General features: G+C 40.3%; 1 protein-coding gene across 3 annotated transcripts in view; it reads right to left on the bottom strand.

Annotated features, from left to right (window-relative positions):
• Positions 1 to 27627, bottom strand: part of ZNF652 (zinc finger protein 652) — a 59510-nt gene that overhangs the window by 18963 nt on the left and 12920 nt on the right. The window lies entirely within an intron of this gene.

The raw sequence follows: 27627 nt of genomic DNA, 5'->3' as shown, positions 1-27627 counted from the left end.
GTTGACGTAAGAAGAGACAGAAGAGACAGAAAATGTCCGTGGCCTTAAATAATGTATAATCTCGGTAGGGATATTATTATAGATATTACTGGTTTCAGATTCATCAGAGTAATTTCAAAGTTGCTAAGTATTTTTAAGTTTGTTCCATGCGCAGCTCACTAAATCCACTCGAGAGCCGGGGAATTTTTCATGTGTCAGTTGCACAGAAGTCCAATAAATTCTAAGAAACAGTAACCATCAGGTTGATATGGTTCCAAGAAAAATGAAACCACCCATTAAAAAAAAAGAGAGAGAGAGAGAAGGGCGCCTAAATTGCTTTGTGACACAGCTCACATTGCTGTTTAACCACCCACCTCATCCCTGAGTCATACGACTGTCACTGCAAGCACATACCCCGTCTAGCTGACGGAAGGAAACTAGCATTCGCTGAGGGCCTGCCATGTGCACCAGCAGGCAAAGGTGCTTCTCCTTATTCCTATTTAACAGCCACCACAAGACTCTGGGGGTGGTTTTTAAACTCATTTTTGATTTTTTATCGAAGTGATCACTAAAAAAAGAAAAGCACACATCGTTTGTCCAAGTCACATACACGGCAAGGTTTCTAACAAAAAGAATAGCCCTCTGCTGACTCCATCCTATCTGATCCCGTAGCCTGGAAACAAAAATGTTCAACTACATTAGCTCCTCCTCCCCAGCATTTCCTTCCATATTTTTTTTTTTTAAGATTTTTATTTATTTATTTGGCAGAGAGAGAGAAAGAGAGCACAAGCAGGGGGAGTGGCAGGCAGAGGGAGAGGGAGAAGCAGGCTCCCCGCTGAGCAGGGAGCCCGATGCAGGGCTCGATCCCAGGACCCTGGGATCATGACCTGAGCCGAAGGCAGACGCTTAACCGACTGAGCCACCCAGGCGCCCCTCCTTCCATATTTCTAAACATGATTATATTTCTATTTCTTGATTTTTTTCATTTTAAGATGTTACTACTTGTCTCCCACTATAGTTTTTCTTACCTTATTGCTCACAATCCTCCCTCCAGCCTCCCAACAGAGTTCTATCATAGCTTTTTCTTAAATCAGTATTTATTCTTACATTATGATGACTCTACTATGTGGTCCACAACTACTCTGTCATTCCTCTGTTACTATCTTCTGTTTTCTCTGTCCTTATGGATTTGTTCTTTTAAAAAAAGTGATTTGGGGGGACGCCTGGGTGGCTCAGTTGGTTAAGCGACTGCCTTCGGCTCAGGTCATGATCCTGGAGTCCCGGGATCGAGTCCCGCATCGGGCTCCCTGCTCGGCAGGGAGTCTGCTCCTCCCTCTGACCCTCCACCCTCTCATGCTCTCTGTCTCTCATTCTCTCTCAAAAAAAAAAAAAAAAAAGTGATTTGGGGATGCCTGTGTGGCTCAGTCGGTTGAGTGTCCAATTCTTTTTTTTTTTTTTTTTTTTGCGAGAGAGAATGTGAGAGAGCACGAGAGGGAGGAGGGTCAGAGGGAGAAGCAAACTCCCTGCTGAGCAGGGAGCCCGATGTGGGACTCGATTCTGGGACTCCAGGATCATGACCTGAGCCAAAGGCAGTCGCTTAACCAACTGAGCCACCCAGGCGCCCTGAGTGTCCAATTCTTGATTTTGGCTCAGGTCATGAGATCGAGCCCTGTGTCGGGCTCCATGCTTTGCGTGGAGCCTGCTTGGGATTCTCTCTCTCTCTCCCCCTCCTGCCCTCCCCCCCACTACCTGCCCCCCCACCGCTTACAAAAAATAAATAAAAAATTTAAAAAAAAATTAAAAATAGGGACGCCTGGGTGGCTCAGTAGGTTAAGCATCTGCCTTCGGCTCAGGTCATGATCCCGGGGTCCTGGGATCGAGCCCTGCATCAGGCTCCCTGCTCAGCAGGGAGTCTGCTTCTCCCTCTGCCTGCCGCTCCCCCTGCTTGTGCTCTCTCTGACAAATAAACAAAATCTTTAAAAAAAATTAAAAATTAAAAAATTAAAAAGTGATTTTACTTTCATTTCAGTGGAATTTCAGAAAGTCTTGGTGATAAATGTCGCCATGTTTTACTTGACATCTGTAAATGTATTTGTACTTGTTTGTATTTATAAATGAGGAAATTATGCCTCTAAGAGGCTAAATAATTTGTCTAAGATTACATATCTCTTAAATGACGGAAGCAGTGCTTGACCCAGGCCTGCCTGACTCCACGGCTCATGGTCTATTTCTATTCTGGTAAATGACACTCCAAAATAACTTAAACTTGGTTGTCCCTATAACCACATACTTTGCACATATCAAAATTTCACACCTCATATTTTAAGTAGGAAGATCTCAGTGGCTTTTAATTCTACTTAGCCTTATTTTGCATGTGCCAAAACTTCTGACCCATGGAACTAATCTAAACTACTACAAATACCATTAAACTTACTCACATAATTATCTCAAATTAAGCAAGGGAGGAGAGATAGTAAAATTCAATTAACCAGCAAAAGCTAGGAATTAAACAAAAAGCAGGAAGACAGAGAAAAATAATTGAGGGGAAATCCTGTGTGGTCATAATGAATGTGTTCTTCCCAAAGACCTCTGGGCTCTCAGCCTTCTGGGCTCGAGGCCGGACTGCAGGTCCTGACCCTGACCCTGACCCTGACCCCGCCCCCTCCCCTGCCGTTGGGTGGGGCCATGTGACTACTGCGGGAAGGTAGCACCTCCTGAGTAGAAGTGGCGTGCAGAAGGACAGGATATTTTCTAACCCATGAGACCCTCTAGATCTCTTTTCCCTCTGCCACAGGGGCCACCAATCTTCAAGATGACAACTGCTGTCACTGCTATCCACCCGGATCCTGGAGTGACGAAAATGATTTACAGGCTACGCACGGTGCAGTGGATTTTCTCTTTTTCATTTAATTTTACACAGAGTGTGTTTTTAAAACCTCTGAGACCTTGTGTTGGTTAGTACTGTAGCATCATGCATAACCTGGCCTCTCCTAGCTGATACAGATGGAATCCAGAAGTGGGTGCTGCCTCATCCAGAAAACTCAAATATATGGCAAAGGCTTAGGAGCTGGTGAAAACGAGCAAGGAAACGGGTACAGGAGGCTAACAGGACAGCAGTGGTGACATTCTCGGTGAGACTATCACCTATTTATCTCAGAAGATAGAGAACTCACAGCTCTAACAGGAAAATGGACTGGGAAAACAGTGTGTTGGTTGCTGTTGGCCGGATGTGACAAATAATTACATGAAAAGGATGAATTCAGAAAATAACTGACTGGTTTATAATCAGGATTAAAGGAGTTCAGAAAGTCAGCGATTTGTAAGGTTGGAAGAAGCAGATGCTTAATAAAAACAGAGAAGGTCTTGAGCTACAAATGGTAACTAGAATTCAGTCTTGAGGCAGGATCAAGCCAAAGATGTGCCTCTACAACCCTGATAAAACCTCCTGATGGATTAAGGCGGTGCCCAGGAAAACAGCTTTTCTAAAAGAGACACCGGGAGGTCCTCTCACCAAAGCAGTTTCTTAGCGTATTTTGCTACAAAGCCTATTTCTCTAATGTGAATTAGTTCAAATGTTATTAGTAAATGGGGAAAGATGTCCGTGAACACCAAAGTCCTGTTGGTTAATATGAGATTTTCCCCTGCAAGTTAATGTTTAAAAGGATCAAGAGAAGGCTTTCTCACAATGAACAAGATAGCCTGAGCAATACACGAAGACCTTAAGAAAAAAGCTGAACATCCTACTTCTGTACCTTCCTTTAATGCAAGTAGTGGTTGGTTCACCTGCTTCGTGAACCACTAAGCTTTCCACTTTACATGTGGTGAGGTTGAGGGCATATGTTTCCCCTCCTGTATTTAAAGAAGTTTTCGATGGGGCCTCTGGGTGGCTCAGATGGTTAAGCGTCTGCCTTTGGCTCAGGTCATGGTCCCAGGGCCCTGGGATCAAGCCCCGCATCGGGCTCCCTGCTCAGTGGGGAGCCTGCTTCTCCTTCTGCCTGCCGCTCCCCCTGCTTGTGCTCTCTCTCTGTCAAATAAATAAATAAATAAATAAATAAATAAATAAATCTTTAAAAAAATTAAAAAAAAGTTTTTGATCACCAAAGCCTACACATCTCATACGTCAAATTTTTAATTATAATGAAAATGGTCCCTATTGTAAGCGAATGTCTTCAAGACCCCAATCTCAGAGGAGGAAACCACCACCCAGGGGATTAAGCCTGGAAAGGTTCAACTGACTGATGCTGGGTGCGTATGCCAATGGAGATTTAGTATATTTATAATATATATTTATTTATTGTAATACATTTATTATAATTATTGTTGTTTTTACTAGTGTACTGGTTACAATGTTTCACAGATTTTGAGTGCCCTGCCCCAATCTGATTTTTTCCATAAGCCCCATTTATTTTATTTTATTTATTTATTTATTTATTTATTTTTAAAGATTTTATTTATTTATTTGAGACAGAGAGCATGAGAGGGAGGAGGGTCAGAGGGAGAAGCAGACTCCCTGCCGAGCAGGGAGCCCGATGCGGGACTCGATCCAGGGCCTCCAGGATCATGACCTGAGCCGAAGGCAGTCGCTTAACCAACTGAGCCACCCAGGCGCCCGCCCCATTTATTTTAATGTATGACTTTGCAGAATCCAGGAAGGCCTATATGGCATTATAGCAGGAATACCTTGTACTCAAAATCAAGTCAAGGAAGAAGTATGGGCCCATTAAGACAGACAGCTATGTAGCAAATTTAAGTATGATTAGGAAAGAACTGTGGCTGGGGCTAAGGCCCATGGAGCTGACTGGAAACTAATAAATAAAAAGCCAATTAAATTTTCGAGAGTTATACTGCCAAAAGAACCTCCAGACTGGGTTAAAAGAGACGGTGACTGTTCAAGACTTAAAGTGGTCTCTGGGTTCTCAAGCATCTATGGCAGGAAGTAGTTAGATTAGAAAGCTGTCCATTCCCCTAAGGGGGAATATTCTTCATTGTCCATTTCACATACAACCAAAGAAGATAACAGCAAAAGAAGAAAAGGGGAAAGCAAGCAACAAAAGAAGGAAAGAAAACAGACAAGTGAGCTACTCCTAACAAGCCAAATTAGGGTCTATTCGAGAACATTCCCCAACCCTGAGGAGGCCCTCTCAATGACTGCTCAGAGTTCAGAATTTGCTACATATCTCCTATTCTTCCCCCTTTCAAATGGGAGTATTTTTATTTGTTGCTGATAGTCCTGATTGCATTTTGTATGTTGGGGCAGTGATCATGTGTCCGTTTCTTTCAGAAGTCTCTGGACCGAGAAAAGCAACCTCTGGATCCAACATGGAGACTACCGTGCATCATCTCCTCACCGACGCACCACCAGTCATCATACCCTTGCATCACTCAAGAGATCCTGGACTTTGATGCCATGACTGGAGAGGACCTTGGGGTTCCCTACCTTGCGGAGGGAGGGAGGATGGCGCTGTTTATCAAGTGTTTTCGGCTGTCTCTCCTGCGAAGGCAAGCCGAACTGGCCGTCCCCACTGTCGTCGTGCAGGACTACCTGACTAGTTCTGGCCATCATGTTGTGAAATAAGAGACGTGCATCACTGCAGAGCTATTGCATTTCATTGCTAACGAGAGACCCTCCAGGCCTCTTTCTCGTCTCCGGCATGGTGACCAGTAATGTACAAGAAGACAGTTGCTCCATCAACCTGCATCACTGAGTGACAGGAACAGAGCTTCCCTGCTGATTGATCATGGCCATGCAGGGAGAAAGAAAGCCTTCACTGATTTAAGCCACTGAGACTGGGGAGTGATTTGTTACAGCAGCATCACCTAGCTAATGTAGTTCTCTATGAGTATGTACATGTATCAGCTATCTCAGTCCTCAGCTAGACAGCACAGAAAAAATTACTAAGTGAAAAGGGCTGCATTCACAGGGGAAGTTAGAAAATAAGACTCTTCTTTCTTTTAAAAAATTACAGTTAGAGCGCTTTATTCTATTTTAAATGACGCACACATATATGTATTGCCATATAAACCTGAGACTGGTATCTCCCCATTATTACAATAAGGGAAACTCACAAAAACATCAATAAACCACACGGTCACAACAGAAGATGTAGTCTGTTCACTGAAACACACATAGGCTTTCTGCCCACATATTACTTTCTTCATTCGATTTTGGCACCTTTTCCCTTATCTCAGTTTTGACGATCATCTTCCTTTATTCTCCTTCCAGAAGATTTAAACTATCTCCTAAGAGCACAATTGAGTAACCTTTACAAAACCAAAAGCACATTAGGGAAATTAGAACATTCCATGTTTCATTATCCAACTCTTAATGTGTATCCTCAGTTCTAACTTACTTATTACAAATCATCCTAACTTCATTTTTTAGAATACTCCCGAGGTGAATACACGGAGCTCTAAGAACCTGAAAGCAGACAGAAGCAGCAAATAAGAAATAACCCTCATTGATATTTAAAGCTGTTTAAATTCATCTCTCTTTGGTATTAAAACAAGTTCTTAGAGATCATTTTCTCCTGCTTCTTAAAATAAATTCCAAACTAAAGTGGGTCATTCCTTAGTGTCTTGCTATAATTAACATCACACAACTTAGGAAAAAATGTGATATGTTTGTTAAAGGATATACAAATTGAGAAGCAACCAGTCCTGGCACTCTACGTGCTTGACCAGCTACTGGGAAGAAAATACAATCTTAAGAAAAAAATTAGGGGCGCCTGGGTGTCTCAGTTGGTTAAGCTTCTGACTTCAGCTCAGGTCATGATCCCAGGGTCCTGGGGTTGAGCACGGCATCGGGCTCCTTGCTGAGCAGGGAGTCTGCTTCTCCCTCCCTCTCCCTCTGCCCCTCCCTCTGCTCATGCTCTCTCTCTCTCAAATTAATAAATAAAATCTTTAAAATAAATAAATAAATCTTTTTTTTTAAGATTTTATTTATTTATTTGCGAGAGAGAGAGAATGAGAGACAGAGAGCACGAGAGGGAAGAGGGCGGGGGGGGGGGGAAGCAGACCCCCCGCTGAGCAGGGAGCCCGATGCGGGACTCGATCCCGGGACTCCAGGATCATGACCTGAGCCGAAGGCAGTCGCTTAACCAACTGAGCCACCCAGGCGCCCAATAAATAAATCTTAAAAAAAAAATTAGAAAATATAATAGCATATTATAGAAGTAAAGTACAACTTCCAGAATGCGCTTCTTTCTCATGCCATTTTTTTCCCAAGTGGACTGCAAAATAAGTTTACACAGTCTTCAAAAATGTTTACTTACATTAAGTCTTAAAAGAAAAATAACTTTGTTCCCCAAAACGTTTTAACAGTTAATTTTTGAAAAATCCAGCAGTTTTCTTTCTATTAAAATATGTACCTATACATCCTCCTCCTATGTTAAAAAGATTCTATTTGGGGCAAGTCTTTTCAAGTTGAAAGGGCAACTCTGTAAAGCGTATCACTCTGCCACCTATGCTTATCCCACCTGCAGAACCACTTCCATCAGCCCATTTCCAAAGCTCGAACTACCCGTGCACTGCCAGACCGTGGTCCTGCTGAGTGCAGAAGTTTCTAAAGCGTACAACTATCCATGAGGATCAGGCCAGAAGTAAAACTATCAAGAAATGGAAAGGAGCAAGGAGGGAAAGAGAAGTGCATATCAGCAAAATTCGTCCCCCCAAAAAGATCCACTAGGAAGAATGCGCAGGATGACAGTCGGGTCTGTGATAATAATGGTCTGATACTTTACTCAAAGCTTATGGCTTTTGCGGAAGGCTACTCACTTCTTTCTTATTAGGAAAGTATGTTAGTGACACATTTGCCAAGTAACAACTAATCTCAAAGCCTTTGGACAGTCACATAACTATTTAACAACTACTATTCATTTGAGTAAAAAAAAAAAGGTAGAAATCTGAAAGTTTAGAAGAGAAAAATCACATCTAGTTGGGAGAAATCAGGAAAAGTCGCTAAGGACAGTGTATTTATTTCAGAAAAGATTGAAGGGCATATATATATATATATGTATATTATATGTAATAAAACAAACACAATTAAGATAAAATAAAATAAAAATAAGTAAAAAAATTGAAGTAGGAAAGATGGTACTGGGAATTAGGATAAAATAAAAGCACAAACCATTTTATACTAAATAATCTATCAGTACTGACAAAAATTTAAATATCTGAATAATTTAAAAAACTTTTTTACAAGAATGTGTTCCTTATGAAATAATTATTTCATTTCCCTACCCAGTAATTAAGTTGAGTTTAAAACTCGTGTCCACACTAAAAGCTTAAATTTTTTTAACATTTATTTATTTGAGAGAGAGAAAGAGAGAGTGTGTGTGAGTGGGGGAAAGGGGCAGAGGGAAAGGGAGAGAGAGAAAATCCTCAAGCAGACTCCATGTAGAGTGCAGAGCCCGACCCAGGGCTGGATCCCAGGACCCTGAGATCATGACCTGAGCTGAAATCAATAGCTGACCACTTAACCAACTGAGCCACCCAGGTGCTCCTAATTTTTTTTTAAGATTTTATTTATTTATTTGAGAGAGATAGAAAGAGAGAGAGAGCACAAGCAGGGGGAGAGGGAGAAGCAGACTCCCTGCTGAGCAGAGAGCCCAATGTGGGGCTTGATCCCAGGACCCTGGGATCATGATCTGAGCCGAAGGCAGATGCTTAACCAACTGAGCCACCCAGGCACCCCTAATTTTTTTCTTAATACAGTAGGTTCTACTTGTCTGAAATGAATGAAATCTTACTGTGTCCTTGTCTTTTTCTTAAAAAGAACCTCTAAGAGTAAAACAACCTTCAAGATACTGACAATGGAAATCGGACTACTTAAGATCCCAAACTGCTACGTAATTTTAACAAGTACAGTAAGGATCATTCAGACCTCTCTGATCTTGTTCTTTTATATAAAACAAGCTATATTATTATGGCAAAGAATATGTGACCAAACAGGCTTAATGATGGGACCAATAACAATAGTTTATTTTTAACACGAGCTTTGGTACTGTCAACCCTGAAATTTTACCAATCTATCCCTCAGCCACCTTGAAATGTGGGGGCCAAGAAAACAAACTGCACAGCTGAAAGCTCAGGGAATTGTACTCTCTGACTGACCAAGTGTATATGGTAGTGGTGATAATAACCTGCGTTTATATGCTGTTTTTCAGTTTGCACAGAGCACATTTATCATACATCTGTTAAACATGTATTTGGCATTGTAGAAGCTGGAGCCATCAAAGTGTTCAAAGGTCTAACTAGGGAGGCAGACACGAAAACCAGTAATCGCAGTACAACGTAATAAGGACAACTACGGAAGACAGCACAGCCCAGGGGTGAAGAGCCCACACCGAAGCCTGACCACCTGCACTGGAAAGCTGGCTCTGACACATACTAGGGCTAGGTGGCCTTGGGAGAATTATTTAACCTCTCTACGTCTCATTTTCTGCATCTGTAAAATGGGGATAATAATTGTGTCTACCTCAAGGTGTGTTACCGGGATTGAAGGAGTTAAGTATAGATGCTTACAGAGCACTGTTGTGTTTCTTGAATGAACACACTCATCTCTACATATAAGGTACAGAGACAGCGCAGAAAATGGAGGTGATTAACTGCTGTAAAAGGTGGTGGACCCGGCAGAGGAAGTTTCAGAGATGAGACAAAACTGGAGCTGGTTTTGAAGGACAAGCAGAAGTCGGAGAGATGGAGAAGGGAAGCAGGCAAGTTGCATGCAAGAAACTCAACATGAACAGGACAAGAATGAAACCACACAGGGTTTTGTTTGTAAGCATCGCTGCCCTACAATGACTTGGGACTGTTGTTCCTATTTCACAGCTGAGGCTCAGTTTAATAACTTTCCCCGTCATTGCTTGTTAAGTGATGGAGTAAGGACTGGAATTCTTGTTTTCCAACTCCTTGTCCCAGTTTACCAACCATCTCCTATTGAGCTAACATGGTAGATAACAATTACTTCAAAAGATGTATTTAGGCCTTGAACAAAAAAATATCTCTAATGGCACAAAGTAAAAAATAAAATTCTAGACTAGTATTCAAGGGTCTAAGGTTTTAACCTTAGCTAGTGAATGCCCACCTCCCTCCACAACGCCTTGAATGTTGGATTAGTTCACATGGAGGGTGCCTGGGTGACGCAGTCAGTTAAGCGTCTGACTTCGGCTCAGCTCATGATCTTGGGGTCCTAGGATTGAGCCCTGCATCGGGCTCTGTGATCAGCGAGGAGCCAGCTTATCCCCTCTGCCTCTGCCCCTGCTGTGCTCGCTCTCGCTCTCAAATAAATAAATAAGAAATCTTTGGGCGCCTGGGTGGCTTAGTCATTAAGCGTCCACCTTTGGCTCAGGTCATGATCCCAGGGTCCTGGGATCAAGCCCCACGTCAGGCTCTCTGCTTGGCGGGAGGCCTGCTGCTCCCTCTCCCACTCCCCCTGCTGTGTTCCCTCTCTCGCTGTGTCTCTCTCTAATAAATAAAATCTTTAAAAAAATAAAATAAAATAAACCTTTAAAAAAAAATTCACAGAGACATTTCAGTTTTCAGAGTGACTCATCCGCACTTTGTGTGTTTCAGTTCATCTTCTTCCAACAAAATTGTTAGGTTTTCAATGGATGAAACCTAAATAAATCTGTGGACTTTAAACTTGATGTGTAAAGTGCAAGTTACAGATACAAACTTTACAGTGAAAAAAGTTGTGTCACAAGATCTGTAGCATACTATAAATGTCCTTCATTTCCAAGGGTGAGCACAAAATCAACCTGGGTTGCACGAGAAACCCTACCAACACAACATGTGGGAGTCAACTTTACAACAAGCAAAACCTCAAATGACACACATCACTGTGCCATATTTTAGATAAATATTGTAAAATGTTCTCAGATGCCTATATTTCATATAGTTGAAAAATACAACTAATTTTAATGCAATCTCACCTAATACAATTTCATACATCAATTATTTTTTAAGCAGTCCATCTAATCTATTATCTGTAAGAAATGGAACTGAGAAATGCCTGTCACCTTCAGTTTTAGACAAAGCTTTTGTAAAAATAAAATTCCACTGTAGTTTTTTTACACGTGCATTTAAATGAGACTGCCATTGTGTTTCCTCAGTGATACGCAGGAGAAGCTAGGAGAAAGAGGACAAAGAAGAGGTGCTCCTCCTAAGGTACTACCTAATTACCTTCAAGCATCAACAGTCCCCACATTTCCATAGAAGACAATAAAAACGAGTATGCATTACTCATCACAGTGGCTTAAGCAACCTCAACTTTCACCCCTAAACCCCCTAAGGCCAAAGAAGAAATCAAATACTAAGTAGGCTACACTGCAGGACCTGGATAATCACATGGTATATTCAGAACATCTTTCCATTATTCAATTCACAGACATCATCTACAGACAGGAGAATGTAATTTAAACAAAGGAGTTCTTTTTAAAAGAAGAGTAAGAATTTTGTATTACTGCTATCTTTTCCATTAAAAGTCTGACAAAGTCCTGGCTACAGGAACGCTCAAATGAAATTCTATGCCCTTAAACAGTCAGAACATACCCACAAGATACATAATCTTGGGAAGTCTCAGTCTGGCCTTGACCAAAGTCGCTTTATGGAATGCAACTAGTTAATGCACTAGTCTGTTTTCAAAATGGCTACCTGTGTGAGTACCCTGATCGTTATTAACTGATATCCTGCTCATTAGCTTTATTAAGAAAAATTAGAGACTTAAAAGGCCTTGTGAATCTTTCTTCACACTGTGGCTATGATGAGAGGCTTATCTATATGTCAAATGAAGAGATCATCATGAACTTGAATGAAAAACTCATTCAGAAAATGAAAATAACTGAGAAAGGCCCTCATTACATTCTTACATTTACAGAAATAAAAATCACAAATATTTCAGACATGTAAACAATATCAGAAAATGCTAGAATTTACACATTAGACCTACCAAAAGACAAAGGACTGTTACTGTTTTCTAATTAACAGAAAATATTTTACACTTCAAAAATTAACACTTGTGGGGCGCCTGGATGGCTCACTCGGTTAAGCTTCTGACTTCGGCTCATGTCATGATCCCAGAGTCTTGGGATCAAGCCCTGAGTCTGGCTCCCTGCTCAGCAGGGAGTCAGCAGGGAGTCTGCTGCTCCCTCTCCCTCAGCCCCTCCTCCTGCTCGTGCTCTGTCTCTCAAATAAATAAATAAAATCTTTTTAAAAAATTAATACTTGGGAAAAAAAGTTTAACAGAAATAGTCTTCAATCAGCAGGTATAAACAAACAGTCTAAAACAAAAATATTTGACAGCAGATGAGAAGGTTTAACCCAAACCATAACATACCCAAAACATGGCCAATGGGAAAAAACAAATGATAACATACCACCTGCCTTTTCCTTCCCATAGGTCTGTATGTTACTCTTCTTAGCAGCAATTCTTGAACTTTGAGAATCTTTGGAAAATTAAAAATCTTCTCCCCCAGAAAAATGAACATACAAAAATTTATATGCAATTTCAAGGAGTTTGCCCATTTCCAGAAACCCGTCCAAGGAACCCCTAGGGATCCAAAAACCCCAAGCTAAGACTCATATCAGAGAGAAGATTTTACTTCTCCTTATTTGTAATGTATATTTAGATTAGGTTTATAAATTAATTTTTTCTCCTCTTCCTACCCTCCTTCCTCTCAATCTCTACAGCATGTCCATGATCATAAGTGAATTAACAGTTGAATGAAAGAACAGTGACGAGTAACATTAAACGTAAAATAAAAGATCTTGTATGAACCCCAATATACTACTTATCCAGGTATATGCCTTTGGACAAGGCAATTGATCGCACCCAGTTTCACCCTGTAAAACCAGAATAATAGTACCCACAATGATAGAATCTGATAACAGGCAAAGTTCCCAGCAGGTCTAGGGGAGGGGTTCACTACTGGCTCCCTTCTCCTTCTTAATTGAGAAACTCTTAAAGAAGTTACAAATTATGGGTGGCAGAGCAGAGATTTATGTAATTTTATTTATTTATTTTTTAAAGATTTTATTTATTTATTTGAGAGAGAGAGAGAGCACATGAGAGGGGGGAGGGTCAGAGGGAGAAGCAGACTCCCTGCTGAGCAGGGAGCCCGGTGCGGGACTCGATCCTGGGACTCCAGGATCATGACCTGAGCCGAAGGCAGTCGCTTAACCAACTGAGCCACCCAGGCGCCCCGAGATTTATGTAATTTTAGAGTTTGCTGCACACATTTTTCCACAGTGAACATGAGGTAATGAAGATGAAAAAAGGCAAAAGATAGGGAAAGGAAAATAAGTTTGAAAAATGAAATGGGCGGAGTGCCCTGGTGGCTCAGTTGGTTAAGCATCCAACTCTTGATTTCGGCTCAAGTCATGATCTCAGGGTGGTGAGATCAAGCCCGGCATCGGGCTCCACCCTGAGCGTGGAGCCTAATTAAAATTCTCTCTCTCCCTCTCCCTCTGCCCCCCACTCATTCACTCTCTCTCTTTCCCTCCCTATAAATAAATATATAGAATGAAATGGGCTAAACAGACATATGAAAAGATGCTCATTCATCATCAGGGAAATGCAAATCAAAACCACAATGAGATACCACCTCACACCTATCAGAAGGACTAAAACCAAAAACACAAGAAACAGCAAATGTTGGCGACGATGTGGAGAAAAAGGAACCCTCATGCACTGTTGATGGGAATACGAACTGGTGCAGCCACTGTGGAAAACAGCTTGACAGTTCCTCAAAAATGTTAAACAGAGAGTTACCATATGACCCAGCAATTTCACTCTTAGGTATATGCTCAAGAGAAGTGAAAATAAATGTTCATACAAAAACTTGTTCATAGCATTACTCATAATGGCCCCAAAGTGGAAACCATCCTAATATACATGAACTGATGAATGCATGAATAAAATGTTATCCATACAATGAAATATTATCAGTCAAAAAGAAGGAATGAAGTACTGATACAGAGTACAACATGGATGGATCCTGAAAACATTACGCTAAGTGAAAAAAGCCAGACCCAAAAGGCTACACGTTGTACAATTCCATTTATATGAAGTGGTCAGAATAAGCAAATCCCTGGAGACAGAAAGTAAATTAGTGACTGACAGGAGCTGGGGGTAGGCAGGAGAGGACTGCTAATGGGTTCCAGGTTTCTTTTCGGGGGATGAAAATATTTTGGAATTAGATACTGGTGATGGTTGCACAACCTTGTGAATATACTAAAAACCACGGAGCTGTACATTTTTTAAATGGTGAATTATGTGGTTGATGAATTCTATCTCAACAAAAGGGGGAAAATGAAATAGGCTATCTGGACACTAATAGTGTCAAGGTGGTCTGAAAAAATATTATCTGAAAATTACAATAGTTTACATAAAAATGACACTACTGGATGGCGAGGCAGGCCAGAAACTAAGAGCTGGGCTCTAACAGCAGGGACGCGGTGACCCTGAACGAACAGCGACCACACCCTGCCCCATGAGCTGGGCTCTGCTGCACTCTTCCGCTCCGCTGGGCAGGTGACTTCACCTTGCCAGTTAAGGGGTTCCCTTCCAGCACTGACATTTACTGTTTGTGTTATTTGTTTCCCTTCTTTTGCCTAATCCATCTGGTCACCCAACCTTTTCAACAGGAAGGGATGTCATACCCGCCCCTCTCCACCCCCAACTCCCCCACCAGGTTCCCACCGAGCACTACTTTTTTTTTTTTTTTAAGATTTTATTTATTGGGGCGCCTGGGTGGCTCAGTCGTTGAGTGTCTGCCTTCGGCTCAGGTCGTGATCCCAGGGTCCTGGGATCGAGCCCCACATCGGGCTCCCTGCTCGGCGGGAAGCCTGCTTCTCCCTCTCCCACTCCCCCTGCTTGTGTTCCTGCTCTCGCTGTCTCTGTCTCTGTCAAATAAATAAATAAAATCAACGACTGAGCCACCCAGGTGCCCCACCGAGCACTACTTTTAAAATATTGTCTCAGAATTTGCATTTAGATCATACTTCTTTATTTCTTACTAACCAAACATAAAAAAAAAAAAAAAACCCAGCCATTTAACTTTTTGGTTAAACTGTCCAGCTTTACTATAATTTCCTTTTGACTTTTGAACATTAAAATTAGCTTACTGGGGTGCCTGGGTGGCTCAGTCGGCTAAGCATCTGCCTTTGGCTCAGGTCATGATCTCAGGGTCCTGGGATTGAGCCCCGCATCGGGCTCCCTGCTCAGTGGGGAGCCTGCTTCTCCCTCTCCCTCTGCACCTCCCCCTAACTCATGCTCACCCTCTCTCTCAAATAAATAAATAAAATCTTTAAAATTAGCTCATGAATCTCAGGTTGGGGATGCCTGGGTTAAGGGAATATATTATGTATGGTCTTGAAATAAGTATGATACAAATGAGATCAAGCCCACAACCTTACCCATGGTATAGGTTAGGTTTTTCCAAAAACAGTTTTTCCAAAACTGGGTCCACCACACTTTCTCAGGGTAGAGAGACATGACCACACTTAACACCATTCCTTGGATGATTCTAATCAGTCCTTTGCCTTAGCAAGAAAGCATTTAAGGCAAGATGCCCAACAGGATGTGGAAGAAATCCATGAAGCCTCAGATACTGGCCAATATCCACTACTGCCTTTTCCTTTTTTTAATGGTCCTTAAAAAAAAAAAAAAAATGTTGCAGGCTGAATGAAATAAAACCAGGTGACCATGCCACACCTGTGTCAAAATTAAAGGCAAAAGTGATGGCATAGAGCACAACTTTATTCAGTAGAGGTGTTCTATACTGGATGCTGGCAAATGGACCCAATGGATCCTCTCTCCCTTTTGGGAAGTAGAGCTGAGCACAGAAAAGAAGTGGATGACCAGGGTTGGGGTTATGAGTCTCACAAGACAGTGAATTACAGTTATGAATCTCATAAGACAGTATATTCAGCATCTCACAGTCTTGGAAGTGATGGGACTCTGTTTACTAAAACAGTTACTCAAACACAAGGTTTATTTATGAATGCCCAGATCTCCTTTTTTTCCTCCAAAGAGAGAAATAGCTTTTTGATTTTTCTTCTGATTATAAAAGTGACATCTATATTTAAAAAGGGTCTATACATTAAGCATTTTTTAAAAGATTTATTTATTTGAGAGAAAGAGAGTTGGGGGGAGGGGCAGACGGAGAGAGAGTCTTAAGCCCACTCAGTGCTGACCGTGGAGCCCCATGCAGAGCTTGATCTCACGACCCTGAGATCACGACCTGAGTGGAAACCAAGAGTGGGACGCTTAACCGACTGCGCTGCCCAGGCGCCCCCATGAAGCATTTTCTGTCCAATTCTCACACTCTACTTTTTATTCATAAGCTTTGACTATTGTCTACATACAAAGCACCAAGAATCTAATATAAGGAGAAGATATTAATTACTCATTCCTTCATATAATTACTGTGTTGGCTCTAATCTTCACAAGCTTAAAGTGTGTTTGGAGAGCAAGCGACTATATGGAAAAAATAAGTCGCAATCGCCAAATAAAACAAATGCTATTTCTTTGAAAGGTGCCATATAATTATTTAAAAGGGCAAGAAAGATGTCGGATGCACAGGCTATGGAAGGCCCTGTGCAGGGCATGAGATCTGAGCTAGGCCCTGACAAATGGGAGGGATCTGAAAAGGCAGAGAGGAAATGAAAAGACAGGTGGAGGAGAGGGCTGTGTGAGTAGAGGTGGCATCAGCAATAAGCACAGTATATTCTGGGGCTGATGAAGACAAAGGCCCAGCCAAAGGAGTCTGGCCGGGGATTAGGAGGTGGTAACGTTGTAAATACAGAGTAGGGACAGAAAATGGAGGGTTCTGATTGCAGGGCTGAGAAATACATGCAACACCAAAGGTGGCAGAGAGGCAAAAAAGGAGAAGTCAACAGAATTTGCTTATTAGATGTGATGGATAAAGGAAGAACTAGATCAAAGATGATATACACAATTTAAATTTCCATTCCTACAGCTAAGAGGAAAACACAGGTGGGAGAGGCAAAACAAAAAATATAAATAAGACAATCAGCTTCAAATTCAAAGAGAGTACCTCTTTTGCACAGTGACTAGAGAAACCTTTTGCTAAATACTGCTAAAATTCCTTTACAGTGACAACCACTACCGAAAAATTAAGGCCAAACCTCCTTCGAGGTTAGACCCCTCACCTTACCTCTCTAATCTCACTTCCCTCCACATCCCCCCACAAATCCTATGCAACAGCTTTAGGGTCTACTCAGTGTTTCCTGAGCATCCTAGAATTTCTCTATGCCAGTCATCAATGTATCCTGCCCCATCTGCCAAGAATGCCCTTATCCCCTCCCTAACAAGTGAACCTCGCTAATTTTTCAATATATTTTTTTAAGATTTTATTTATTTATTTGAGAGAGAATGAGATAGAGAGAGCAAGCATGAGAGGGGGGAGGGTCAGAGGGAGAAGCAGACTCCCTGCTGAGCAAGGAGCCCGATGCGGGACTTGATCCTGGGACTCCAGGATCATGACCTGAGCCGAAGGCAGTCGCTTAACCAACTGAGCCACCCAGGCGCCTTAATTTTTCAATATTCAGTTCAAGCACTACTTATTCTTTCTGAAATTCCCCAGCCCCATCACTTCTCCTGTATTTGTAACTACTACCTCTAGTATCATTATTCATTCTATTTTGTATAAAAATTGTTTACATGTCCATATTCCCATTGCCAGTGATTGGTGTAGGGGTGGGCCCATGACCAAGTTTTGGTTAGTGAGATTTATGTGGAAGTCAGCTGGAAGGCTTCTGAGAAAGATTTCCAAACACTTTAAAAGCAAAATAAAGCAATAACCACCCCCTGCTGGATGTCCTCTTATCTGGGTATGATGCCTTGAATGGAGGTGCCCATCTTGCACACATGATGGGAGATGGCCAAAGGACAAAGGAGACATCTCCAAGATGGCAGAGTAGAAAGGTGGAAAGAACATGGGTCCTTAATGATGTCACTAAACCAGACTTAAACCAATCCTAGACTGAGGCATCTGTTACTTGTAATGATACATTTTCTCTATTTTAAAATTATTTTGAATTGGATTATCTATCAGTTGAAACTCAAAGCATCCTACTTGATACAGTCACGTTTTAAGATGCAAACTAGACTTCTAAATACAGATGTCAAGTAGTCAGTTGGCTAGAAGAGTGTGGAGATCAAGGGGAAGTCAGGCCTAGAGGTGAATATTTAGGAGACATTGGCAAACAGAAAGAATTGAAATTTGGGGGCTGGGAAGACAGGATAAAGAAAGAAAAGAAAGCTTTGGGGCACCCTCAGGGCAGAGGAGAAAGAACCAACAAAGAAGAATAGAGAAATGAACACAGAGGTAAAAGGAAACACTAAACTGCAGGGCACAGAAGCCAGGACATACACACATTTTCTCAAGAAAGAACTGATCAACTGTAGCAAATGCTGCTAAAACCCTGAGTAAGACAGAGAAAATTGACCACTGAATTTAGTGGCTGAGTCATTCCCTAACCTGAAGGCCCCCTTGTCCTTCAGCGAGCCTCCTATTCCCTGAAAAAACAGCAGTCTTGAGTTCATTAGTATACTGGCTCAGGGCTCAGACTTGGGCTGGGTTCTTGAGCTCTCACTCCCTACCTGTGGGGCCTTCTCAACCAGCTAGCGAGGGTGTGACCAGGAGGGAATGGAAGCTGAGGAACAGAAGCTGGAGTCGGAGTCAAAACAGGGAAAAGGTTTGAGTTTGGTTTTGAAAGATGAGAGAGACCTGGATGTGTTTGAATGCTGATGGGAAGGAACACCTCTTAGCACAAAGAATCCATTACATGAAAACATTGTGCAATTCATTATACTGGGAGGTTAGATCATTAAGCTTTTAAAACATTGTATATAGGAGAAAAAGTATGATAAAGCCACAATCTTAAACTCCACCTCATTTCAGAACCTATCAACCCAAAGAAATAAGATGGTACATTACAAAAAGTAGGAACAGTAAACAGTAAATGGAAAGCGCCTAATTTTCTCTTGGTTATACTATAAAGATGGTTCTAACATTAAAACACAAAGTACTAAATCACAAAAGTCCAGATATCAAAAGCTAAGGAAATCTAGATATCAAAAGTGAAGGAAATCTATTATACAGCTACCTAAAACCATTTGGAATACCCTCCTAAAACACTGTCAGTCTTCAATACTTTCTCAAATCTTAAGTATTTTTTTCTTTTGGTCTTACTGAAGAAATGTGTTGTCTGGAGATAAGCTTTCTATAAACTTATGTACAACAACCACATAAGAAAATATTAAAACATTTTATGTTCACTTCAGGAAATTCTAAAATTTAAAACCACTCCAAGTTAAAATATGACCACTTCAAAGAATAAGGGATAATCTCAAAGTTAAGACCAAAACAGCTTTTGATACAAACCACTGCATGTTACAGAAACAGTAACCTAGTTTCACTCTGAGTATAGTGTTTGTTGCCCTCAAGGTACCTGCAACTTTCGAGCAAGTTTTTTTCATTAAATGCCAGATAACAGGTAAAGCATGGGGGGGGGGGGCAGAAATTTTAATAATTTTAATACATCTTCATGCAACAACTCCTCTTAACTCTTCAGGTTAAGGAACAAAAGGCCCAATCCTTATGAACACACACACACACACACACACACACGCATGCACCATACTGACAAACCTCTGTTACTGGTGACATAACACTGAAATTTTAACTCCAGGCTAACCTACAGAACATGTAGCAATTTAACAATCTGCTTGTTAGGAGGAAAAAAAAAAAAAAAAAAACCCTCAGCATCACACAAAATTATTCTATTTGCTTCCTGGCCCAACAGCTGGTCAGTAATAACCTGAGCAGAAAAAGCTGATGGAAGACATTCAAATACAAAAGTTATTTTTCCACATAGAATTCTTAATTATATTTTCCCCAAATACGGTTCTCTATAGTGAATTGTGAATGTGCATGTTTCAGTAAGACAAAATCCCAAACATCCAGGTTTCTGAATGAACAACCTGTTTTAAGACACTATCTGCTCCTAAACTCCAGAGAAGTTACTTTTAGGGTATGAAATAAATTAATTAGTAACAATACACACTTTAGAGATTTATATTTCAACTGCACTAGAATGTCTGAAAAAATAAGCCTATGAACAGCAAAGGCACCGAGCTCAAGAGGAAGTGAACAGACTCCTGGCTTGCAGACAAATGAGTAGGTGGAGGAAACATTTATGTGGGGAGGATGATTTTTATATAATGTTTCTTAATCTAAGGAAAACCACAGCTCTTCACAATGTATGTGCTATAAATAGATGTAATAAAAAACCTGAATAAGTATTTATTTGCTTGCTTGTTTTGTTTTTTAAATAACTTTTGTCATTACTCAAATCCAGTCAGTGGTCAAGAAAGCCAAGCCAACATGACCAAGCAGGTTGCCCAGTCAGAGGCCTGAGGACATATGACTAAATTTAATTTCCCTTCATCTATTTATGTTGGAGAAAAGATTTCAGTCAGTAATGTGGGCTCTGACTCCACATATACTTCCCTTACCACAATCAAATAATTTTCACAGTAGTTCACATCAATGCAAATTTTCTATCACTACTTTTGGCAATATCTTTAAGAAATGTGGCTAGAGCGACCAAAGATAGGTCTGATCACAGAAACATTTTTCAAGTAATCACTCTCTCCTTCCTCAGCTCCTCCCTGCTAAAAAACCACATTTATCTAAGAGTCACAAAGTTCCTGTCAGATAAGTACTAGTCTCTTTTAAAAATGGAGGAAACTAAGGCCCACTGGCTAAAAGGTGAGTCAGAGGGATTCTGAAAGAAAGAGCAAGAACTAGTTGAATATATAACTGCTATGCTCTTTTCTCCCTTAAAATCCAACCAGAAGACAGATGACTTTGTTTTTTTTTTTCTGGAAGTGGAGGGGAGAGGTGGTGGTAAGGAGATTATCTAGATTTTCTCATATTTTTATAATGAACATATATTTCTATAATAAACAAACAATCTAATTGTGCTAAATTGTAAACTAAAAAAATAAATGAATTCATCATATCCATTCAGATTCAATATACAGGTCATTTAGATGCAAGTGTTAATGAAAGAAAGTTGGAAAAAAAGTGCAATCATAATTTAAGCACAAAAAACACTTAAAATCTACACCAAGCCTCCAAATATCAGCAGGCTCTTAGTCAACAAATACTTATTGAGCACCAATAATAATGTGAGGTGCCACGGACATTACTGTGAACGTAACAGATATAATCCCTGGTCTCAGGAGGCTTATGGATATTGTCAATTAGTTTATGAGTAGGGTGAGCATATATGTTCTACTTTCCTGGGCCAAGTCGTGGTTTATACCTGTTTCTCCCAAAGTAATTATTAAGAATGCCCCTCTCACGTATCTCCCAGTCTGGACAATAAATTATATGGTTACCTACTTATGCAAAAACAAACTACTCTTCCCACAGGGTAACATGTTTGCAAAATATATATCATTTCAAGGTTTTATCTTTCTTTTTAAATTCATTTATTCCTTTTTATTACACATTAAATTTTCTTAAATTATAAAAAGTTACTTATTTTATTTTTTAAAGATTTTATTTATTTATTTGATAGAGAGAGAGCACAAGTAGGCAGAGTGGCAGGCAGAGGGAGAGGGAGAAGAAGGTTCTCCGATGAGCAGGGAGCCCGATGCGGGGCTTGATCCCAGGACCCTGGGATCCTGACCTGAGCCAAAGGCAGCCGCTTAACCGACTGAGCCACCCAGGTGCCCCAAAAAGTTACTTATTTTAGATATTATCTCACTTTGCTATATGTACTTGTTATACAATGAAATCAAAGACTGGCTTTAATTGAGTAAGAAGAAATCAAAATCTGATTTTATCACATCAAAAAATGTATACAAATCAGTCAAATGAATAAAAAACCCCAAAACTTTAAAGACTATGAACCCCTGAGGGCAGGTAGTTCTTTTCAAAATACTACTTCAACATTCTAACCTGTGTTTAGCTCAGTACTGAGAATGTATTGTGGTTTTCAGATATTTCCTATTAAAAGGAAAGAGGACAGAAAATGTATGAGTCTGGAACATCTTGTCATAATGGAAAGCAAGGAAACTATCAAAGACTACGAGGGCTGTTTCGAAAGACTCAGGGGGCATCTGGGTGGTTCAGTCAGTGGACTGGCTGAACGTCTGACTCTTGATCTCAGCTCAGGTCTTGATCTCAGGGTGGTGAGTTCAAGCCCCACGTTGGGCTCCGCACTGGTCATGGAGACTACTTAAAAAAATAAGTAATAAAAAAAAATAATAAAATAAAATAAAATAAAATGCAACTCTGTGACACTGAACATTAAAAAACAGAACATTAAAAAACAAAAAAGAGGGCGCCTGGGTGGCTCAGTCGTTAAGCGTCTGCCTTCGGCTCAGGTCATGATCCCAGGGTCCTGGGATCAAGCCCCGCATCGGGCTCCCTGTTTGGCAGGAAGCCTGCTTCTCGCTCTCCCACTCCCCCTGCTTGTGTTCCTACTCTCGCTATCTCTCTCTCTGTCAAATAAATAAATAAAATCTTTTAAAAAAACAAAAAAAAAAACAAAAAAGACTCAGGAGCCAGCCTGATAAGCTCCTAATGGACAAAGATAGAACAACTGAGTATCAACAAGGATTAACAACAGCAGTGGACTGAAACACATCAAATATGCTTAAATCCATTGGTTATCTTTAGCGGATACTAAAAGAACCAACTCATTCTTTTGAAAACTGGTAAGTGAAGGGCAAGAATCAAGCATTTAGTCTGCCACTCCTATCAGATCTATACCTTAAAGAAACTAAATACCTGTTGAGGGGAAATTTCTTTTTATAGAGGTATTCCAGCTAATAGTTGAAGAAGAAATTATAGCATTTGATATTATTTTGCAACCCCTAATGAGTAGATATAGGAAAAGATCATCACTGGCTGATTAACAGTACCAAAAAAGAAACAACCAACACTATATGTTTCCGGGTAGAATTGTATGCCGGCACCTATTAAACAGTCTTCCCCTGACATCCACAAGAAAAACTGAACCTCAATCTGATCAAGCTTGTAGATCTAAAAACCAACCAATTTATAAAAAATAAAAGGGACTGAGGAACATGTTAAATGACACCACATGGATACAATCGGCAAAATCCAGACTATGAGAAATTATACAACAAATGATCCGGATTCTTCAACTAAAACTGCAAGAAAAAAAAAAAGAGAAGAAAGGAAGGAGCACTCACAGATTAAAGAGACTTAACAGGCATATTAACTAATCATTCTTCTTTGACTCTAATTCAACATTCTAGCCAGTGTCTGTCGAAAAAACAAATTGAAAAAACAATTATGAGTTCACTGGGAAATAAAAACACTGATTGAATACTTAATGATGTTCAGGAAGTTTTTTAGTGTAATAACGGTATTGCAGTTGTCTTATAAAGAAAGAATTCTTGTATTTATAAAGAATATGATATGATGTCTAGAATTTTTTTTAAGTAATTTCTACACCCAGCATGGGGCTCGAACTCACAACCCAGAGATCATGAGTCAGATGCTCTACCAGCTAAGCCAGCTAGGTGCCCCTAGAATTGCTTCAGAGTAATTGGGAGAGGGGAGTGTAGTGAGGGTGGATATATATGAAACAGACTGGCCACGGGAAATGGGCATATTAGGTTTGTCATACTTTTTATTTTTTATTATTTTTTTAAGATTTTATTTATATTTATTTGAGAGAGAGAATGAGAGAGAGAGAGAAAGAGAGCACAAGAGGGGGAAGGGTCAGAGGGAGAAGCAGACTCCCCGCTGAGCAGGGAGTCCGATGAGGGACTCGATCCCGGGACTCCAGGATCATGACCTGAGCCGAAGGCAGTTGCTTAACCAACTGAGCCACCCAGGTGCCCGACACTTTTTATTTTTTATATTTGAGAACTTCTATAACATAAAAAGGTTTTCTTTTCAAAAGCAGCATTATCTCCTTTGAAAGACCAAAAACAGTATCACAATTTAGAAACATAATAGGACCCTAACCTGACATTGGAGAAAAAAACATTCTAACAACTACAATTAAATCTAAATTAACTTTTTGGTATGACTAAGGAATCAGAGAGCAAGTAAAATATAGTGTGAAAATCCCTTCATACTAGGACTACTGTATATTTTATACAACTTGAACTCGTATCTCTCAAAACTGTAACGCAGGCAATATGGTACATTTCTGATTTAATAAAACTTTGATACCATATATGCTCACACATAATGATCACACATAAAGGAAAAATTAAACATGTTAGAAGTGAAACAATTCACCTAGGAAGGTCACCACTCAGTCAAGATTAGAATCCAACCTTCTGGACAGTAGCCACCACTGTATTTTGCTTTGAATTTTCCAAGGACAGAATAAAACTAAGCCCAAAACTATGTCCTTATGTGGAACTAAGCAGATCCGGCTGCAGGTGAGGCTGCAGATCCGTTTCGCTCAAGTGCACAACCAGTGTTTCCGCAGGAACTGGCATTCAAGCTGCTTTCTATGTGTTCTCGAGCGGATACATTACACAGCGGGTTCTGCCACCTTTGTATATACAGGTCCACCTAAGAGACTGTTATGCAAACACAGAACACACACATTTACAGACACACAGGCATGAGCAGAAGATCATTCCATGTGGGTTTCTAAATTTGCCACACTATGAGATGACCGGGATTCTCTTCTTACTCAGGACTGTGGCGGTGGCATTGCTGTGAGCACAACGGTTTGAGGCGTTTCACTGCACAAAAATCAGACGTAAGCACAGGTGATAACCACAGTTCTCACTGCTGAATAAAAACCCATCTTCCTCCCTTCCTGGTTTGCTCCTTCCATCCTAAGTCAGCAAATATCACGTGTCCTCAATTCTGAGCCATACATTTGTTTCTAAAACAAGACTGCTACATATTTTCCCTCAGTTCTAGGATGTTACTGATTTTAAGTGTTTATTTTATGGTCAAGTATATGGAAGATCCAAATGAATCAGCTATAGTCTCTGGCTGAGGCTCCAAACCTCCTGCTCATTTTTGGCTGTTCCCTCTCCCGTACCCCACTATGTAATGAACCAACAAGTCTAGGTTTACAAACTGCCTTGTCCTCCCTGTTCCAACTGCTAATACAACCTCCCAGTTCAGGCCCTAATCACCTCATACACAGATTATAACAGGCTCTCTGACTCCCTCTCTTAAACCACTTTACATAGAGATCTTCTAAACTGCATTTCCCTAAAGAATTTGGATCATGTAACTCCCTAGCTACAAAACCTTTATTGGTCTCTAAAGCCTTGGAATAAAATACAGCTCCTCAACAGAGCATTCCAAAAGTCCTCCACCATCTGAGGCCCATTTTTTCTGTCTTGGCTCCCAAAGGCCTCCTCTCCTAACATCCTCATACTATTCCTCAAACACACCTTGATTTTTTTCCACCTCTAAACCTTTGACTAGGTCATTCTTTCCTTCCACCTAAAACATGGTTCCCCTGCTGTTCGATGATAAAATCCTAGCCATCTTTCAAGACCTAGTCAAAAGCAAGAAGCTTTTCTTGACCACATTTTTGTCTCCTAGAATGCTTAAGAGGATTCTTTTGTTTAGAAAAAAATGTGGCATGTTAATAGAGGGAACACTCAAGAGTTCCACTTATTTTGGGAGAAGAGTTGATTTTTAAAAATCCACATCTACTTGATGTTGCCAATTCCTTCCTCCCCTTCCATAAATCAAACAGTTTCAAGGAATGATTCAAATTAATATCCTGAGTTTAGCTGCCATGGTTTGCCTTAGGAGGTATTCTTTGCATTAGCAAGCGTGGAGTGAAAGATACCCAAGTACTTCCCTGTCTATCATGGTATTCAGCCTCAAGGCCAGCACCTTTTTCTGAAGAGCCATCTAATACTTAAATTCTCTCAGAGCCAGTCATCACAGAGTGTGAAACCATCCATCATAGTAGACTGGTGACTACCACTTGCAATTAACAGACAAGTTAATTTCCTGGTAAACAAAAGATGGTTGTGTCCCATGTGCTCTTGGAGACAGCAACTTGTAACTGTACTGGAAAGGGACCACTGAGCAAGAGTTACACTCATCCACATTATAGATCATGTTTTTATATGGAACACAGAGGGGTGGGGAAAAAATCTTCAAGCGTACCCTAAAACGTACCCTAAAATGGCCTTGGGCAGAACTGTCTGTAAATGCCAAAAGATAACTTTCAAGGTATTAATGTTAAAGATAACATAATCTAGGTGGAGATCTAGACACATTATATATGATATATATATACCATGTATGACTAAAATTAATCTATGAACAGATATTCGAGCTCATTTAAGCATAGAGTTTAAAAGCCTGATTTAGGATGTTTCCAAATAGAAAAGGGATATTAGTTGAAAACGTAGTGAAATCTGAACTAACTCTGGAGTTGGCAGTAATATACCAATGTTGGTTCCTCAGTTTATGTAATACTTTAACATGGTTAGGTAAGAATTTAACAATCAGGGGAACTGGATGAGGGGTATACAAATACTCTTCCTGCAACTCTTCTATAAACCTCAAGCTATTCCAAAATTAAAAACTTATTTTAAAAAATTTAAAAAGAGGGGCACCTGGCTGGCTCAGTCGGTGGAACATGCAACTCTTGATCTCGGGGTTGTGAGTTCAAGCCCCACATTGGGTGCAGAGATTATTTAAAAATAAAATCTTAAAAAAATTTAAAAAGAGACTTATTGGGATAACACAAATTGAGTTATAATCACTTTAATTAAAAGGTTTTCTTTGAATTAAAAAAGCATGTTGCTTTATCTGTTTGCTTTTCTCCAAAGTGAGATTTTATATATATATATATATATATATATATATATATATATATATAAAGATTTTATTTATTTATCAGAGAGAGAGAGACAGAGGCAGGCAGAGGGAGAAGCAGGCTCCTTGCTGAGCAGGGAGCCCGATGTGGGACTCGATCCCAGGACCCTGGGATCATGACCTGAGCCGAAGGCATACGCTTAACCGACTGAGCCACTCAGGCGTCCCTCCAAAGTGAGATTTTTAAAAACTGACTTTGTCTTTTCAAGCTTTGCAGTTTTTAAACATTCTCAGGTTTACTTGGTAAAGACTATCAATTAGCAAATAGGCTGGGTTTTTTCAACAGGATCATGTACAAACATGTGTACATATGGTTTGTGGCCTGAATCCCAAATTGGCTAATACCAAGATGGCCTGACTGATGTATGACATTACCTGGCACAGCCCATTATCAAAGTATGGTGTAACCTTCCTTAGAGGGGCTCGGTGCTATTTTCCTAAGTGTGAAGTGTGCATACTTTTGGACCCAGCCATCAAAGAATTCACTGTTAGAAGATAATGCCACAAGCATAAAAAGATGTGTATACAAGGGCTTTCACTGTAGCATTATTTATTATAACAAAAAACTTGAAACCTAAATAATGGTATGCACAGACACTGGCATACTACATAGCCATCCAGATTATGATATAGATTTATATTAATTAACAAAGAAGTAAGTCCACATCAGAAAAAAAAAAAAAAGACTAAATGGTAGGATCATGCCATCTCATTAATGTAAAAACCATGTCCTTACATGATATGTACA

The sequence above is a fragment of the Mirounga angustirostris genome, unplaced genomic scaffold (assembly GCF_029215605.1).
Source record: "Mirounga angustirostris isolate CCGP_5_RB_7025 unplaced genomic scaffold, mMirAng1.0.hap1 SCAF_17, whole genome shotgun sequence".
NCBI lineage: Eukaryota > Metazoa > Chordata > Mammalia > Carnivora > Phocidae > Mirounga > Mirounga angustirostris.
Note: the sequence above shows the minus strand (reverse complement) of the source record. Positions and strands in the feature narration are given on the sequence as shown.